Source organism: Hyposmocoma kahamanoa, unplaced genomic scaffold, assembly GCF_003589595.1.
Source record: "Hyposmocoma kahamanoa isolate Upper Pololo Valley unplaced genomic scaffold, ASM358959v1 76, whole genome shotgun sequence".
Taxonomy (NCBI): Eukaryota; Metazoa; Arthropoda; class Insecta; order Lepidoptera; family Cosmopterigidae; genus Hyposmocoma; species Hyposmocoma kahamanoa.
The window spans coordinates 3,499,825-3,519,534 of NW_020653900.1; positions in this window are offsets into that span (position 1 = coordinate 3,499,825).

Genomic DNA, 19,710 nt, shown 5'->3' on the forward strand with positions numbered 1-19,710 from the left:
GGGTATTTCATTATGATAATTTCAGTACAGACTACTAAAAAACCGACTTCAAAAGTTCATGGAATTGCATCGACTTGCCAAGTTTTGTTGAAATCGGTTACTGGAAACTGTGTGAAATTGGAAGCATCCCCTAGTTTGCCACCCGTAGAGGTGGAATATTTCCTTCTTTCCAACAAAAAGGAATAATCAAAATCGGTTCGCAAATTATCGTGTAAAATTCATGCAAAGAAACATACAGTCGAATTGAGAACCTGCTCCTTTTTTAAGTCAGTTAAAAATAATTTTGTTTGTACTGTTTTTCTACTAACTTTGTTTTAAGTTGTTTCCTAACATACTATGGATATTATATGGTTCAAAATAACAAATTATTACAATAATATTATATACAGAAAAAGAAAAAAGAAAGAAACGTTTATTCAGCCAGCATCACACATTGCCAGTATACAAAGAGTTACAGTTACGAGCTGAAATGGATCCAAACTCAGCATATGTCACAGCTCAATTGCTGTAACGCTGGTTTTCAGTTGGAACCATTTTGAAGGATGAGATGGCACGATATTACTTAAAAAAGCAAACAAAAATTTACCGTTTATACTAAGAACATTGGAAAATTATTAACCATAAGATATTGCTACATAGTTAATTATTGACTATATGAAACACTGCAGCTACACCTTTTTTATGAATTTAGTTACCTACTAATTTACTAATCCACAACCAAATCACTCCTCCACTGCCAAATCAATATTTAACAGTGAAAGAGTGACTAGTTTGAAATTTGATATATATTTCGTTATTATGCTATAACATATAGAAAAGTACGCAGAAAGTTACATTTAAATATTATCCTTGCTTCATTTACATTTGTTTACATTGTACGAGTATGGAGTTAAAATTCAGTTGTGTGGAAATAAATTTATTTTTACCTAGCCGCTTAGTTGGAGCTCTAGATAGTATTGCTTTACCTTAACTTTAAAAGACTGAGTGGAGGAGAGGATTCGCAGGGGAGGGGGAATATTATTCCATATTTTGGCGGCCATGTATTTGAAACTACCCCTATAGGCAGATGTTTTATGAGGATGGCCCGCCGATCGGCGACGACAGCCGGCCGGTGAGTTAAAACAACAAGTGTATGTGGTGACTCGAATGTAGAGTCATACAAACAGTCTACTTAAAAGATCAAATACAAGCGTCTTTAGTAAATTAAAGAAGAAAACAAATTATCTAAGAATGGGCTATTAAGTCTCCGCTTTGTTTAAAGTTTCCAAGAAAGCTTTACATTTTTGTTCCAAAAGCATTCTTTTGTTCAAAAATACTTTGTGACTTAGTAATTTATGTAACTTCAAAAGTACCGTAATAAAATTGAAAAAACTTTTGAATTGCTTAATACTCCATTAAAATGTAACAATTATTCAATAAATGTTTTGTAAGATAATTTGAAATTTTATCGTTATTATCTATCTTCTACTACTTTTTAATCGATGATTTCGCCAATGTCAAGTTAAGAGTCTAAACAACCACAAATGGCTTTGGTTGGTTCCGCATAAAAGTCAAAGTGTTGAATTAATCACTTCAGATATAAATATATAGTTCAAAATTGTGCATTCATGCACTGATTACTATACGGTGTGAAAACACGACTCCTAAAAATTTTCACTATAGAAAAAAAATCAAACTTACCTCGAAATTTTACCAGAAAACCTCTGTATTCAATAGGTACTTTACATCTACTAATGATTTTTTTATATCAACTGAACTAAATAGAACACGTGTAATATACGATACACATTTTTCAAATGGTTTTAATTTCGTTTGTAAAAAAAAAAATCTGAAATAAATCCAGTGTCCTATCGCTCGACTCAGGCAATATGAACCGTATTAGTATGAGAAAAATTTGGATTCAAGCTGTGGTAGTATTCATCAGCATCCTTACCCTTCATAATCGGAAAGCAGTAATGCTCACATTGCTGCTTGGCGGCAGACATACGTAATATAGCACTACTTCCCTCGACGAACTCTTTCAAAGGAGCTCTACTGCTGCTAAAAATCAAACTGTAATATTTAGTTATTTGTGGCTATTGAATGTGTGTTTAAAAAAGCACCCAATATAAGTACTAGTGTCCAATTGGTTCCAAGTGGTAGATAGTGAAAGGTTGTAACAACAAAAAGGTAAATGTAAAAAAACAGGTACAATAGTATAAAACTCTCCCTACACTTTATAATGGATATTAAGGCACTTAACCCTAAATGGGCCGAGTAACTGAATTACAGATACGTAGTCTTAGCTACATGAAGGCTGTAGACTGTTGTAGATTATTACACATGATTTAGCTTATTTAAAGACGATTATAAACGTAGTAAAGAACCAAAATTAGCGATTATACGCGATGGAATTTGGAACAGCTCCGACTGTTGTGGCGGTCGAGCTGGGTGTGACCGTGGTACGAAAACAAAATGAGAAAGCGAAGGAAAATGGAATAATTCAAATTTAATATTTAAATACAAGTAAAAGAAAAAATGATAGGATACAAGCGGATAGAGGCGATACTAAAAGGTGAGATGACGATGTAAGGAGGTCACACCGTCACAATACTATACAGTTTCTTTTGTATCTATGTATTTATTCAAGACACCAAATATTTTATACCTAGTAGCATTGTAATCTAATTGCAGAGGTCTAGGTTAGTTTAAATTGTACCTTAATTTAAATACTGCGTCCCGAGGTACAACGTCCAAATTGCTGGCGGTGAGGCATAATGCCCCTTTAGGCAGCGTTAACCCTTGGGTCCATCGAGTCCGTTAATTAGAGTTACTTGTAATTTGTGAGCACAACAACAGAGATATTGGGCGTTTTATATAAATATTTAGAACATAATGAGCTCGAATCACGGAATTCATAACAACAATACTGCCGTCCGACCGAAAGAAAGGCACAAGTAGTATATTCGAAATTCGGAGATAAATACGTTCAAAAATTTTCTGTTTTTCTAATTCTGTTTTTATCATATCGATGGCGTACACTATATTTTTTTGCCATTGTAGTGAATGGATTTGCCAATCGACGTAAGATTTCGCCGATTGTTGTCCAAGGTGCGCCAAACGTATTGGAAAGGAATGGGACCTCGTGCGGGGAGGCTCCTTTCGTACAACCCGGTTTTTCTAACAAAAACAAAAGTTACTAGTTATTTGTTATGCTTCGCTGCGTAGCCAGGGTGTCAAGGCGCGAAACGCAAAACAACGTTGCTACCGAGCGACATGCACTACTTTTCACCTCACTATAGCGAGGAAAATTGTAAACGAAAGATAACCAGTTGAATTATAAAACATCAGTTTTTTTAATCAAAAGAAAAAGTTTATTTTCGTGTGCGTTCTGAATTTGCACCTCATCAATTTTTATTCTCGCTTATACTCCTATAATTTTGTGTGTTTATTGAAATTATTTTAGTTCTTCGACGAATTCAAATAATTTAATAAACAAAACTAGTTATCGTTGTCAATTTAATGTCAACAATGCTAAGAATGAAGTGTACCAACGGAGTTATATTACGTAAATAATTAATGTACGACAAATCGCGTAGTTAAATGTGTCATTATATTTTTTTATCGAAAGAAAAAGTTAGGTGCACCACATGACCACTCTCCATCGTCATGTTCGAATTTCATAAACCTATTCCACAGGTCCCAAAATCGGAAATTCCTGGTACAATAAGAAGCAAAGTAGCGGAATTTGTAATTTAGAAAAGTTTTTTTCCAATTTAATCCTATCGGAAACCGAACCCCAGACCTCCTGATCCATCGCCAACACAAAAGCCAAGTGCAAAACGACCATCGAGATCATGAATATTATTAATATATATATATTTTAACAAGTCGAGAACAAATGAACAAGTCGTGCGCCTAGTGGTATGAGCCACGCCAGTTCACAGAAGTGACAGTGCCATCGCCTTTTTTTTTGTGAAAAAGATACTATTCTTTCTTAACATAAACAAAATTTTCTTACTATAAATGCGTACACTAAACTTACGCACATTAACACGAATTTTTGGCATTATTAGATAGCATTTACATTTTTTTGTTCCACAGAAAATTCTTTTTTTTTCTTTTATAATAATAATAATATAATAATAACGGGTGACTGGTGACATGTAATACAATTTTAGTACGTTCTACAATATCTCACAAGGGATACAAGTACAACATTTAAAATAATTAGTTTATTATAATACAAGGTTCCCGTCTGTTGACAAAATAAACCATTATTATTATTATAAATATATTGTGACGCTAGTGTAAGAATGTTAATTGCGTTAAACAGTATGTATTCCTGTAATTTTCAATTGAATTATCATGTTTTTTTAAAGAATTTTACCTTCATAAATTTAGTTTAATCTATTGTAATAGATACCTACGTTTTTTTTTTGATCTTTGCATTTTTAATCATAACTAGTGGAATAATTTCGCAAAACAATAAAAGAATATCATGTTATATATATTTCAAAGCTTTTTCTTTCTTTATTTTTTAAAGAGGGTTGTATCTTTATGGATATGTCACCCTCATAGGGGCGATACTGAGATATTACAATTTAGGTATTGCTAATTTCACAACGTTATACAACATCAATGTCATCAAAATCCACAATGGTTTTATACCAAATTCCCTTAGTTAAGGATCTTAAATTGTAGTATTCCTTCATAGAGCTGTAACAACGCTCCTTAATTAGATACAACATGAATTTTTGTATGTACTTGCGTCGTATCTTTGTATTTTATTTTTTTCAACGACTTTTTAGCCGTAGCGCCATATATGAGAAATCTATGAGAGTATTTCGTCACCCAGTTCACCTTTACAGCTACCAGCCCCGGCTAGAGATGTTGATATTCACTGTATTAAAATTTTTATTGGATTGCTATTCAATTATTTTTCGTGTTAAAATATTCCACTAGTTTGTTATAATTATTAATACAAAGATCGAACACTCAGAAATAAATCCTTGGATCCGGCCGCATTCTTGGTTTATGTTTCCATTCGATGAGAACACGCTTGCGTGGAAATCAGTTAACCGTGTTAAAAGATAAATTACCAGTATCAAACAAGTCACTTAAACCTACATATGTTATTGCTATCTGTTAATTTATAACGGAAGCTATTTGTTAAACGTATTTCCGTCTGTGACATTTATTTACCGTTTTAATGTGTTTTTTGTTATCTACTTTAACCTGTTGTAATAGATTAAGTTAATCGTTTACTGTGTTCTTGTCTCTGATTTAATGGTCAGATTGAAGGCGTTCTTAAATAGACCAGGACCCAAATCGAGTTACTTTGCTTAAAGTTTTAATTTTATGAGACCAAGTGAGGTGACGAACAAGTCAACTACCTGGTGGTAAGTGACGCCTGGCTATAACAGTTGCGGTATCATTCAGAGTTTTAAATCGCAAAGATCTGGGGGTCACTGAAACATAAGTTGACAAGCCCCATGTGCCTGTAATTTCATCAGCACCCTTACTCTTATAAAACCGGAACGTAGTAACGCTCACCTTACTGCTTGGCGGCAGAATTAGGTAAGGTGGCAGTACTTCCCTCGACGAACTCTTTCACAAGGATTTTATTAATAATAAAAAAGTAATTTTATTGTTGCAGCTGTACGAAAGATTGCATTTATTTGATTGAATTTATTAACTCAACTAGGGTTATTGCGAATATCAGAATCCACATCCGTGGATAATCTACATAAATTAAAATACATCAACCTCTCTATTGGTAGATGATGATATTCATTACGGATATTCGCCGTGACATAACGTAAAGGGCCGGGGGTTACGGCACATTAAAATAATTCAAAACACGTCGAGAAGCGGTCGTTCTAATATTCCAGTATGATTAAGCTAGAACATTGATCAATTTGTTTCATCACACTTGCACGTAAATAGCATGATTTAATGCAGGTTAGATCGAATATTTTTTTCTTTGAGTTCGATCTTTGTATTAATAGTTATAAAATAAATTTTGACTTTAAACTATTTGATTTATAGTCTAATTAGTAGATTCTTGGTGCAATAAAAACACATCTGCAAAATGACAACGTTTCGTGGGAGAGGTTTAAAGATCCTACGAACAAAATTAGTAGATAAATTCTTTATGTTTAAATTATGATAATAACTCCTACATTCTTCATCTCGCACTACGGAAACCCTGTAGCGCGGGTGCCATATAGATAACCTCAAATTACATTCAAAGTCACGAGAAAAAGAATAACATACACACTCAACATGTTGGGTTCTTTTTTAAACACACATTCATAACCCCACACTAGGGAAACCCTGTGTCGCGGATGCAATGGATACACACATAGACAACCACAAATTACATACGAGAGAAATAAATGTAGGCCATACAAATATTTCTCCCGGCCCGGGAATCGAACCTGGGACCTCTGCGTGGCAGTTCGGCATGGTAACCGTTCGGCCACAGAGGCAGTTAGATGTAATGTTAATGTAGACCATATAAATATTTCTCCCGGTCCATTAGGACTAGCACGACAGGGCGTGACGTGCGCGAGAGGGACATGAAGCATGAGATCTCTATGCGAGAATAGCAGTATCTCGCGCTTTATTTAAGAATTGAATCCGAGACCTCTGCGCGGCAGACTAGCATGGTAACCATTCAGCCAAGGAGGCAGTTAAAATATGAGAGTAATAAAATTAGCAGTTAAAATTCTCTGAATGTAAATAATATAAAGTATTTTAAATTATAACATCAAAAAAGAAAGAGATGGTATTATACTGTTCACATAGCGTTATTTCTTTCCTGTTTTTAGTAAGGAATAGACAATACTGTGAAATCATTAGTTCTTTCAGTATACATTACTTGGTTGATAGGTTTGTCATGGTACGAATATGAGTAAAATTATAATAAGTTTACTTACTATAAGCTTACACGACGGACGCTGCAGAGACACGATGCGTAAATGGGGTTTCAGGGATACTAGTCAAACCCAATGTGACTGCGGTGCCCCAACACAGTCCATGCAGCACTCACTGTTGTGCCCCTTGTGTCCTAATACCTGTACGAGTGAAGATCTCTACGAGGCCACGGACAGCGTAGTCAAATACCATAGCAACGTACTAGTCAGGGTCAATATAGTCCTAAAAGAGCGCCAATATAGTCCTAAAGGAGAAATAGGGCCGAGGATGGGGTAAGAAGATGTTTGTAGTTTGTGTCAATCTCATTCTCAATGGATTCATGTATTTATAACATGTATGAAAGGTATACGACCATTACTTCAGATTTTTTTTATATATATAACGCGATGGGACGAATAAGAGGTTTAAAGATTCTGCAAACGAAATCGGTCGATAACTTTTTAACCGACTTCAAAAAAAGGAGGACTTTCTCAATTCCACTGTATGTTTTTTTATGTATGTATGTATGTTACACGATAACTCCGGTAAGTATAAACCGATTTTCATGATTATTTTTTTGTTGGAAAAGGGGTACCTCCATAGTGGTTACATTTAATTTCACGCATGAAGATTCATTTTTATAAATAGCGGCAAAATTTTATTATAAGGAGCAATTACTTTAATGGTTAATTTTGCTATTCCCCAATTCAAGTCGTTTTTCTCTCTCTATATACTTTGAGTAGTGACAACCGATTTTTATTATTACCTCCTGTGTCAAGTCCCGTATAGTGGCGAACTAGGGGATGAATCCGAGTTTGTGCACTTTCCGGTAACCGATTTCAATGAAACTTGGTAATTATATGAAATTCCGCGTATTTTTGAGGTCGGTATTTTTAGTACTCTGTACTGAGATTATTATGTTTCAAATGGAAGAGTTACAAAATTACACATATAACGGTACACAATTTGTTTAACGTAGTTAACAATTTTTACCACTTTTATATTACAAGAGTACTTTTGTGGTATGAGCACATAAGTACCCTTTCCACATTATTAATATATTAATAGTATTGTCAATAACATCAAAAAATAATATCAGATTGAATATCTAGGTTCACGAAGTATAACCACACAAGATCGAAATAAAAACGGGCAAGCATTTATCGTGATTTCGTTTACACGAACCGTTTCGAGCGCTTTTCCTGACCCAGAAGTTTTGCCCCTGTAAAACTTGATTATTTTTCATTTGCAAACTAATCGTCTACAACTTTGTGGCCATTTTGTTTTGGCTTGTGACGTCACGATTTTTTTCAAGTCTGATGTAAGAGTTTGTCTATGTCATAATTTTATATTTAATCATCATTTACAGCCCGACTCCACCCATTGCTGACCTCCCTTAATATGTGCTATCCACGATTCTGCTTCAGTCTCACCAGGGTGTACTGCCGTGCATCGTCCGATATCCATCCGAAACAATTACTGTCAAATAAGTAAGTAAGTAAGTACTCGACCAAATCAAAAGACAATGTCGAGGATGAAGCTTCATTCGCTTCATACGTCTTTTAATTCGGTAGTAACGCAATACAACGTCATCCGAAACAATTATTTTGATGGGTGTTGGACGGATTATGCGAGTAGACCCCCTGTTTACATCAGCGATATTTACATTTCTATGCAACAGCCTAAACACGATAGGGCGCGACTTTTGCGAGAAACGATATCGAAGCGTGAGATGATAATGATGATGATATGATAATGATATGATAATATTTATTACGGACAACAGGGATCCATGAAATGTTAGTAACAAAAATAGCTTATAATTAGGTTAGTACTTAAATTCTACTACAGATTTTGTGGTTGTTATTAAGTGCTGCATCACAGGGCACTCACTCCTATCCGCGATAGTCTTCAATAGGCCGTTGCTGCTGCCACGTATTCTGTTTAATAGTGACGCCGACTTCTTCCGTAAGAGTGCCATGAAGTGTCGACGTGAGCTTTAGCAAACATGGCAGATGCACTACAGAATCGTGGCAGCTGCAGCAGCGTCCTGAAGGCGTTATTACATTGCGAACGCAGGGCTCTGAGCGAGCTTGGGGTATAGCTGGCCCACAGGGCTCCCGCGTACAGTGGTGTGCAATAGGCTCTAAAAAGAGTGACTTTCACCTCCACCGTACATCGATCAAACCTGCGAGCCAGCATATTCGCCCTCACCGATAGAGCCCTGCACTCGCGTTCCATGTCCATATAGTCCTTGAGGTCGTCGGCAATATAGTTTTAAAATGTGATACTCTCTTTAATGGAATTCCATTGAGCATTATAGGCAACAAATTTTCAGGACTCTTCTTGCCGGCAGCCCCAAAGACCATGTACTCAGTCGTTTTGACGTTATAAATTAGTCCATGCGAGGCAGCATATTTCTCATACTAGAATCAATTTTCTTAATGAACTAATTGATGGCGCGAGCAACACCATGTCATCGGCATAGCTAATGTTATTAAGACAAACACCGTCAATAAAGCATCCCACATGAGTGTTGCTGAGTTCACCGATCAGTGCATCCATGTATAAGTTGAACAACTTGGGAGATGTCAATCTCCCTTGCCTTATTCCACATTCCCCAACATATGCAGTAGAGAGAGCATTACCTCATCTCTCGACATTTGTTTGATATTGCTGTTCTCACTCGTATATGTCGCTCCTCGTGCAAGTCTCGTTTTATCTTGCAAGCTGTGTTGCGTTATTCAGGCTTAGGTACCCGAAAATGATGACAAAAAACTGAAACTGAAAATGAATGATGACAAAAAACTTAATTACTTGTACGCTTAAAGCTCTTTCTCCACTTCACAAATGTCAAGTTCTTGGTACGGCCTCCTTCTACTTGTCAAAAGGCGTAATTACCTCTGAACTATAATTGACTCCTACACCGAAGCTTATAGTACAAATATTTTTGTATTTAATTGTAATATTTTGAGCTGTAACAGTTGTGAGAACGCTTGCCTCCTATGGGGACTTGCTCCGCTAAATCTGTTGGAATTATGTGGGGTTTACTAATTATTATTTGCTTATAACGGTGAAAAAAAAAACACTGTCATGAAACTTGCAAGTTGGTACAGGATCATAAAAGGCTAAGTTCAGATGACAATAATTTGACGCGCCTTTTCAGATTGCGCGGTTAGATATTCATACATTTTATATACTTTCGTACTTGTAGACGTGTGGTATCCCAAACTTGCGTTGACTCTGACGTGGTAAACTATGACCTAAAACCCTTATTTCGAATGTATTTTTGAGTGCCAGTCAATATTGAACCTTAAGTCGTTACGATGTGGTATTAAATTTGCAACTATTTGTGTTCTTATAGGCCAATTCAAACTTCACCATCAGATCAACTTAAAATGGTCAGCGTAGTCAAGTATTTTGCCACGATGAATTCCGTATGAACATGAACTAAAATTTAGTAATAAATTACGACGACATCCTGTCAACAACACTTTACACTTGAGTGTCTTATAGTAAGTAGTATAAAGTTGAGTTTAATTTAGTGCAAAGGGAGATGCGTCATTCTGCGCATTGATAGCGTTCCAACGAAATGGGCAACTACATAATAAATGCATGTCGTGTCGTCTTCACACGTAAATATAACTCGAGTTTTCGAATTAATCGCTTAATCGAATATTCTAGAACGAAGAAGTTTTGAAAAGGGCGCACCTCGAATCAATTTTTGAACCGTTCGATAAAGAAAACTATACAGCGAATGAGATAACTGCAACCGAATTACTTCGTCAGAATTTATAATTGTTCTTATATGGTGCCAATTTCTAAACGAAGTCTAGTTAGTGCATCATCCAATGTGCGTGAATCTCCTATAATGAGTCAGTTTAGACTATAGTCCTCTTGGCCAATGTGGATTAGGACTGACACGTTTTCCAATGACTGTCCACATTCTTTGAGATAAAGTCTTCATCACCGCTAGCGAGAGGTATTGCTTCTTCTTTTTATGGTAAAAATATTTGTCAATCGGCGTAAGGTACTCGCCGATTGTTACCCAGGTTACGCCAGACGTATAGGTAAGGAACGGTACGTAAGGGTAAGTCGTGCGGGGTGGCTCCTTACGAGGTATTGCAACAAAAAATTATAGCCGAAATGAGTCTATGTGACGTGCAAGGAATAATTTTAACATTTGTACTTCCTTTGATCTGGTTCTTTTCAATACGAGTGAGGAGAGTACTAAGTGGGCATTTCTTTGACTCATAGTGAGGCTTGCAACTGCGGTTGTAGTTTTGGTTTACGTATTTAAATTGTGCATTCTTATATTATGTTTCTATTTGTGAGAATCTGTATTTGGCTCTCAGTTGTTACTACATAATTATATTATTACATAAGTTAGTTTTAAGCTGTTGGTCTTCCTTTAAGATAAATAAATATATAAAAATAAAAATAATTAAAAAAATCACAAATATACTTAGTTTATACATTAGAGTTAGAGTATTGAAATGGTTACAAACACGCGATTGCATAGCTACACTTGCGATTTATAGGCGATTGAATCGAAACAAACGCGCGACTGCATCGATACAAACGCACGATCGCGTCGATACAAACGCGTGATTGCATTAATACAATTGCTTAGAAATCCCAAGTGCGGCGATGCAATTGTGCGTTTGTATCGATGCAGTCACGCGCTTGCATCGCTGCTAAAAGTCACAGATATTCGAAACGTCAAATCATCTCCTCTCAAGTCAGCTGTCATTTGTTTGAGCAATACGAGTAATGAATAACGGGCGCAAAATCGATAACAAAATTTTCAATATAAGCTCAAGTAGACTTTTTTAGATTCTCTAACGCTCGTTACAAAACGATCACTTTAGAATTCAACTCCGAAAATCGAAATTCTGAAAAGGTGTGCGGAATAAGTAACATCGTGTTTCCAGTCATTTATATTTTATTAACCCTAAAACCGTTGGGTTTCAGATCTGAGATATTTATGAGAAAGGGCCTGGAGGTTGATTCTCATATGCCGTGACATTTTCATGGTTTACAAATAATGTAGCATCCTCAAAGTCAAAGGTAAAGTCACAAAAACTTCACATCGAAGTCACAAGATTTTGAAATCTTTAAAACAACGTTCATTTTTATACTTTGTTTCTGGACTTTTCTTTAATTTAAGATACTATGATTATTAATACAAAGATTGAACATAAAGAAAAATTTCTTCGGTCTGACAAGTCTATATCGACTGTGAACTGGCAATCGGTACTATCTCAATTTTGACAGCTTATCAGGATGAAGAAAAAGAAAGTTTGCGTCATCACATGCACATCACAAAACTTAACATGTGTTCATTCCACATTTTATAAGACTGGCTATTTTTTTTTGCTGTTTTTTTTTATTTGCTTAATGCTAACTTTGACTATTTATGTAGTAGTTTAACTTTACCACAAAATTTTTGTTATGGGTTTACCTACTTTGGGCACCAGTCTTCCACAATAGAAAGGATACACTGTATTTTATGTACCTAGATATAAGTTTCACTGTAAAAGAGAATAAATACATTATTATTATTATTATTACTGTTACTGTCTGCCTCCGTGGCCGAACGGTTACCATGCCGGACTGCCACGCAGAGGTCCTAGGTTCGATTTCCGGGTCGGGAGAAGTATTTGTATGGCCTACATTTATTTCTCTCGTGAGTTTGGGTGTAATTTGTGGTTGTCTATGTGTGTGTCCATGGCACCCGCGACACAGGGTTTCCCTAGTGCGGGGCTATGTTGAGTGTGTGCGTTATTATTATATTATTATTATTATTATATTATTACTGTTACTGCTACTGCTATTGCTACTGCTACTGCCACTGGTACTGCTACTGCTACTGCTACTGCTACTGCTACGTCTACTGCTACATCTACTGCTACGGCTACTGCTGCTGCTCCTGCTACTGTTACTGCTACTGCTACTTCTACTGCTACTGCTACTGCTACTGTTATTATTACTATTATTATTATTTGCTCTATACTGGCATACAGACGCAGGCAGGTTCGATTTCTGTCAGATCGAAGAAATTGTTGTGTTCGATCTTTGTATTAATAAATAAATTATAACAAAATGTTGGAGTAATTTCCCAAAAGGTAAATTGATAGTAAAATATCATTTACATTTCACACTTTTGTTTGGGAGCGTAAAAATACAGATTTTGTTATTTGGCAAGTCCGATTTTTTATTCAGGCAAACGATTTGTAAAAAGTGTCTTAATGCAGTGTTACTTTTAAAAATAAAATAAATCCATTACGTGAAATTTGCTGTCATCAACATTTAAAGCAATGGCCGTCCATATGGCGTATGACACGTCGTATAAATCAAACGGATTATTTTTTTACAAAATTAAACGTTGTCCGGAGGGTATTCATTGAAATAGGTAATTGATGGCAACGAAATGCATCATTGTGTCATTTTAGTTTCATTAGTCAAATTAATGTCAATATTTTGCCATTATATCTAAAGAGAATAACGTTTTTATGTCTATTATAATTTTGAAATAACTTCTGAGGCTCGATTCCCACTGTGTCTGATCAGTGGCTGCATGGAAGTGAATTTATGTCAATTATATGACATACAAACTAGATGCGAGTAAAAAAACAGATCACGCAGTCTCTAGCCTTCTATTCCATCCTTTACACGTCCATCATACGATTCTGAGAATAATTTAAAAATTCTCTTCTTTTTTTGAAAAAAAAAAAAATCTGAGAAAAATTGTTTGCGTTCGACATTACCACGTGTCTACGACATTTTTCTTATATGACGCGCACTCTACGAACGAGAGCAGTTAAGCCTGCTCTCGTACAGAGATTAGGTACGTTTATAACAGGCAATCAGTTTGGTCGTTCAGTTTCAAAGTAGTATTGAAAGACGAAAACAGGCAATATAAATGACATATATGGTTTAGCGTTGGGTAGTCTTCTAAATATTATTTTATCTATGAGATTTGATACTATGAGTTTTATTAAATATATCTGCGACCGGACGGACATAAGGTACGCCTGGTGGTAAGCGACACGCCTATCCATAACAGTTGCATAGCCACTCAGAGTTTTAAATTGTTACAACCTTATAGGCACTGCTACTGTGCCCGTCACCTTGAGACTGGAGTTGACAAGTCCGATGTGCCTGTAATTTCACCAGCACCCTTACCCTTCTAAACCGGAAAGCAGAAATGCTCACATTATTGTTTGGCTGCAGAAATAGGTAAGGTTGCAGTAGTTTCCTGGACGAAATCTTTCACTGCTAAAAAGAGCTCTGCTGATACTAAAATATCTACTATTTTTTCGTGATATTAAGCGAAAAATCTTATCGCCCTGGGACATAAGTTGACGTGTCCCACTCCCATGTTCCTGTAATTTCACCGAAACCTGTAACGGCCCCAATTAGATCTGAAACAAAAAAAAGTTTATTTTCCAGCATTTTCTGTATTCAATTTGAATTATATTTTCTAATATATACATGAATATTGTTTCAGGTAAAACAATGCAGTTTTCATTTGAACACCATGCAAACAAAAGAGGTAAGTCGGTCAGATAATCTGTTTCAAAGTTCATTGTTCGTATCAATGCTGAACCACGCTATTTATTAACATACGTCAAAATATCCAATATTTCTTTCTCTCTTTGAAATTGGTTTTGGTTTATTCGAAAAGGTTTTTATGTATGTTTTTAGGTACTTTAAACCATGGGTTAAACTTAAAAACATGAGATTAATGACGGCTTTTCAATGATGAATGTCAAAGTCAATGAATCATTTATTCCATAATGCATTTATTATTATTTATATTTCTTATATTCCATAGGTAAAATAAATTTGCACTTGAAAACATCACGTTTAAGCTACTGGTCGATCACAACGCTACTTCCCTGAGAGGAACGAACAGGAAACTCTAGGGATTGCTCTTTTCAAATAAACTTAAATGCTATGGAATAAATACATAAATACACTTTGAATCATAATTGTGTGGAATCTGGACTTTTGTTGTCTTTCCATACTTCTTTATTTAACACTTACTCTTCTATTTTATAACATGACTTCTCAATTAAAATACTTTTAATGTCATTTTTAAACTTAGGGAATGATAACCGTAATATATACTCCGGAATCTTATTGTAAAAACGTACTATACAGTTCCCCATAAAAGAATCATTTACCTTAGGTAAACGAAATCGTGGTATCATAAGCTTCGACTTAGCTCTAAGGTTAATATTATGCATATCTTCTTTCTTAATTAATTTATGTATATTTTTACGGGCATACAAAATATTTGTGTAAATGTACTGTGATGCCACAGTCATGATACTAGTCTCCTTAAACTTTTCTCTGAGAGAAACCCGATAAACTGTACACAGAACGAATCGCTCGTTTTTGCAACACAAATATCGTTTGTATATCTGCCGCTTTACCCCACATGAGAATCCCGTAGAACATTATACTATGGAAGAAACTAATGTAAACTCGTCTAGCAGTAGCAACATAAATAAACTCGAGTATTCTACGGACTGTGCATGCTGCAGAGCTTAATCTGCTGGTTAAGGAAGATATATGTGGAAACCATTCAAGTTTACTATCTAAAGTCACTCCCATAAAGACAGATTTAATAACAATATGTAACTTTTCTCCATTTATTTTTATGATTGGACTAGTCGAATTTACATTAGGTAATTCAAATTTAACACACTTCCTCTTCTTTGCATTGAGCAATAAATTGTTAACATTAAACCAACAAACTACCTTTGAACGAGTATCTGTATTATCATAGTTAATGTGATGTCTGTCTGTTTTAAAAATCAAGGATGTGTCGTCAGCAAATAATACTGTTTCCCAAAGGTCCTTAACAAAGAATGGTAGATCATTAATATAAATGATCTACCATGTAATATGACTTTTCAATCAAAATATTTTTAATGTAGTTAACTTGGGAACGCACGCACTCACGCACGCATGCACGAACGCACGCACGCACGCACGCACGCACACGCATGCACGCACGCACACACACGCACACAGACGTACACACACGCACACACGCACACACGCACACACACACGCGCGCGCACGCACGCACGCACGCACACACACAAAATTCGTTGGGTCCGTTGGTAAATTCCGTGGCTTAGTTGATATTGCGTCTGACACGGTATGCAAGAAGACGTCGGTTCGAATCCGACCGGATCGAAGGATTTTTTTCTGAGTGTTCGATCTTTGTAATAATGATTCAATTTGTTTTGTTAGTTCATATACATATTTCAATTTTGTTTTGTTTTTCACTATTGTATAACCTTAACCTTAAACTTAATTTTAACCTCTACAATCATAGTATTAAGAGAAAGAGAAAGTTGTCTGTGGTGAGAGACCTGGTGCTTGGTATCCTATATTGCAAGCTTCTGCTTAGTTTAGATACCAGCCTTTTGTAAAAATAATATAAACATAATTTTTGTCTATCTTATATTCGGTTCATGTTCAGTTGTTATGTTTGTGGAGAGAAATACAGATTCTTACAAAAAAAAAACTGGAACGCAGAAATAAACTAACTTGAACTAACTCTTTGACAAGGAGTTCTACTGCTACTAAATATATACCAACGTAGTAACTAAGTTTATTTTATCATAACAAAACTGTAATAAATAATTATTACTTATTAGCGGTCATCTATGCAATAAAATGAAAGGTCGATAACAATATTATCGGTTACAAGAAAAAATAAAAGATAAGAGAGCTGCAGTTTAAAAATACATTTCATTATCTAAGAGATGCGTGCTCAACTATGATAGTGAGTTCATTGTAGCCACTAAAGTTGACTACAAAGACAAGAAAAGTATTGAATTCTTTTTGTATGTACAACAGAAAATGTGTCATTTTATATTGTATATTTGTAACTTTTTCATTGAAAAAAAAACCTACCTCAAAAGTTGGCTTATCGGCTTTTTTCAATTCCATGGGATCCCCTCATCAGATTTTGACTTCTTAGTGTAAATGGCACTGTTACGGACTTTTTTGTATATTTACAGTTGCCTTGGTGAGGGTGACTTGTTAATTACGTGTATTGTATCAAGGGAAAGGTTGACTTTTAAATATTTTAATTTGTAATAGAAGAAACGAGCCCGAAACAGCATCGTCGGCATCAGAGACCAGCTCGAGAGTATATCATTTCAAACAAAAAAATATCAAATCGGTCCACAAAATTGATGGAGAAATCGGTAGGTACACTGTTGTGCCTATAAAATTTGAGCATTTTCCTCGATTTCCATGGGATTCCCTCATTAGATTCTGACTTGGTGACAATGGGACCACCACGAGAGTGCATCCTTTTTCACTAAACACAATTCAAGGAGAAATGCATGCTTGCACACATGCTTACTTTTCAATGCTTTGATTTTTGAGCGACATTTTTATCTTACAGCGCTAGGGTAATGGGTTTTTTTTATTTGAAGAGAGTAAAAATAAAAAGATTTTTTTACTTCTGCTGAACAATATTTCATTTCTTTATTTAGTACGAGGCTATGTGTATATGCGTTAAAAAAAATCGGACGTTATACTGGCACTGGTGATATCAGATATTTGTTGTAAAAAAATATGCAACTTTACTTCATTTCAGAGATGAGACAGTGTACCTTTCTCGCTTACAACTGCTCATTGCTAATAACTCCATTTCAATCGAGTTGACCTGACGTGTAAGCTCGTGTACTTGAAACAATACAGAACGTGGTTATGTTTACATAGGTTTAAAAGATATACTTACTTATTGTGCTGTATTTTAATATTTATGTTTGATGGAAAAGTAGAAATTATTAATATAGGCTTGTCGTGCATTCGAAATGAAGTTACGATGTTCTTGATGCAGATAGTCAGTCTTTTTCTAAGATGCAGTAAAATGAGTCTTCATTGCGGCACAGTGTGCGTTTATAAACAGCTAGTGATTGCAATCGATAAATATTCTATCGAATATCGACTGAAACAAATGTTGGTTACGCTTATGCAATAAATAACAAAATTTGTTTCATTTGAGTCATCATTTAGTTCATTATCCAATGTATTCACATAGATATTCAAATCCACTTGTTCTTGTTAAAACGTATATGAATAAAAATTCATTTCGATACTAATAGGCCTATTGTCACAGTAAGTATGAAAAAGACGATAGCGTTATTAATATTCATTTTGTGAAAAATTTAATGTATACGATGACAGTCAATATGGTTTTCGTAACAAAAGATCAACAATATATGCGCTATATACATATAACAAAGAAACTTTAGATATAATTAATAACCGCAAGTATGCTGTTGCATTGTTGTTGGATATGAGCAAAGCCTATGTTAGAGTATCCTATGAAATTCTTTAAAAAAAATGGCACGGTATTGGTGTACGCGGATTAGCCCATAAATGGTTTCTACTTCATACTTGCAGAATCGAGAACAATTCGTAGATATAGAACACTACGATTGTTGTAAAAAATATTTAACAGTTTACAGATCACAGAAAAAAGTAGTAAAAAATTCAATACCACAGTTTTGGGCTGTATCCTTTGTTTTTAATATATATAAATGATTTGCCAAAACTTTTAGATGACAAAACCATACCTTACGCAGATGACATTACTATAATATTTCAATGCAATAATAATGACGAATTAAAACAAAAATTAAATATTACATTGAAACAAATAACAAACTGGTTAACCGATCACAATTTAATATTAAACTTGACGAAAACTAAACTAATCCAAGTAAAACCACGTCAAAAACCACCAATGAAAATCGATTTGTCATATGAAAATAGTAAAATAACATGTGTAGATTCGTGTAATTTATTAGGATTAGAAATTGACTCAGGAGTTAATTGGAAATGCCATGTAGATAAGGTGTCTGGAAAATTGTCTAGGTTCACATACGCTCTATACGAATTTAAAAAATGTACAAATTTAAAAAGCGCTTTGTCTGCATATTACGCCTATGCGCAAGCTTGGCTAACTTATGGTATCATTTTGTGGGGTAATAGTGCTCATGCTACCAGCCTCTTTATTCTGCAGAAGAAATGCATGAGAGTATTGGCAAACATAACGGAAACAGATACTTGTAGCCCACATTTTTTTAGTTTGAACGTTTTGACTTTGACATCAATATATGTATTTGAAATTGGTAAGTTTGTAAGAAAATGCAGGCACTTGTTTGGACAAGGAAGTGATAATCCCTATGTACGTAATTTGAGACCGCTAAACAAATTGATTGGTTCTTTTACAAATTTAGAAATTGTTAGCTCGGGTACACACAATATGGCCATAAAAGTCTATAACAAAATACCTCTTAGAATAAGAAACATTGAAAATAATTACATGTTCGCAAACGCTCTGAAAAGTTACTTGCTCTCGAACTGTTTCTATGACCTAAAAGAGTATTTCGATAATAAAAGTACATGACATTATGTGTACTGTATAGTAAGTTAAGTTGGCATGAATTTATGTGTACCTGTTAGTATTAATATAAGTATAGTGAAGTAAGTTAATTGCAGTGCCCTTACAGGGTTTATGTTGGAATGTAATAACAGCTTTAAGACCTTTTGTACCACATAAAGCAATAAATGATATTATGATTATGATTATGATTATAATCATTAGAACGTTTAACATTAACAATTGAGAATTTTTTGGTAAATTACCTTCTTCCACAATCTATCGACAAAACTGTCGACATCAACTACATAACTATTTAAAATTTTATGAAAACTGGCAACCCTGCAAATGTAATTTTACTCCGTCTTAAAAAAAAACGG